The sequence below is a fragment of the Nematolebias whitei genome, chromosome 10 (genome assembly GCF_014905685.2).
Source record: "Nematolebias whitei isolate Nwh7 chromosome 10, NemWhi1, whole genome shotgun sequence".
Taxonomy (NCBI): domain Eukaryota; kingdom Metazoa; phylum Chordata; class Actinopteri; order Cyprinodontiformes; family Rivulidae; genus Nematolebias; species Nematolebias whitei.
The window spans coordinates 1,256,810-1,257,744 of record NC_056507.1 but is presented as its reverse complement, the minus strand read 5'-3'; the positions used below and the strand labels follow the sequence as shown (position 1 = coordinate 1,257,744).

Below are 935 nucleotides of genomic sequence, written 5' to 3'. Positions count from 1 at the left end.
GTTAGAGACTAGTTGGAGACCAGTTGGAGACTAGTTGGAGACCAGTTTGGGACTAGTTGGAGACCAGTTAGAGACCAGTTAAAGACTAGTTGGTGACCAGTTATAGACCAGTTAGAGACTAGTTGGAGACCAGTTATAGACCAGTTGGAGACCAGTTAGAGACCAGTTGGAGACCAGTTGGAGACTTGTTGGAGACCAGTTGGGGACTAGTTGGAGACCAGTTGGAGACCAGTTAGAGACCAGTTAGAGACTAGTTGGAGACCAGTTGGGGACTAGTTAGAGACCAGTTAGAGACTAGTTGGAGACCAGTTGGGGACTAGTTGGAGATTCAAACTAGCAAGAAACTGTTATTTTTCTTGCTAGTTTCACTGAATGATGTTTGCAACCAGCAAGCTGTGTGGCTGCGTTTTGCACAGCTGCTCTCGTGTTCATGACTGAATCAGTTGAAAGAAAGTGATGACATCATTATATGTTGATGACATCATTATATGTTGATGACATCATTATATGTTGATGACATCATTATATGTTGATGACATCATTATATGTTGATGACATCATTATTTATTTCTATACAGTGATGAAATGAGTTCTCTGCATTTAACCCGTCACACCTGAGATGCACCAGGTGGATCAGTGGGCAGCTCTAGGCGCCCAGTGAACAGTTAGGGATTAGGGGTCCTGCTCAAGGATACCACGACATGTGGGCATGGCAGGGAGTTGAACCTGCGACTTTCTGATCCCAGGTTGGCTGCCCAACCTCTACACCACAGCGGCCCTATTCAGATTTGTATCAGTTGTCAAACAATTCCTCGTTGTTGGAGTTTTCAGAGCTGGACAGGTTTTCTGTCAAAGAAGAACTCCTGCCAGAACTCAAAGGTTTTCTTTGACGTTGTCTTCAGGTGGTTGTCCAGCGTGAGGGGGACGTTGTCTTC

At 45.0% G+C, this 935-nt stretch overlaps 2 protein-coding genes across 4 annotated transcripts in view; both read left to right on the top strand.

Moving 5' to 3' along the window:
• LOC119416047 (suppressor of tumorigenicity 7 protein homolog) overlaps nucleotides 1–935 on the top strand; it is a 78,905-nt gene that overhangs the window by 47,009 nt on the left and 30,961 nt on the right. The window lies entirely within an intron of this gene.
• The window catches only part of LOC119416053 (F-actin-capping protein subunit alpha-2), a gene marked incomplete at its 5' end in the record, with an annotated part of 4,560 nt that overhangs the window by 2,430 nt on the left and 1,195 nt on the right, over nucleotides 1–935 (top strand).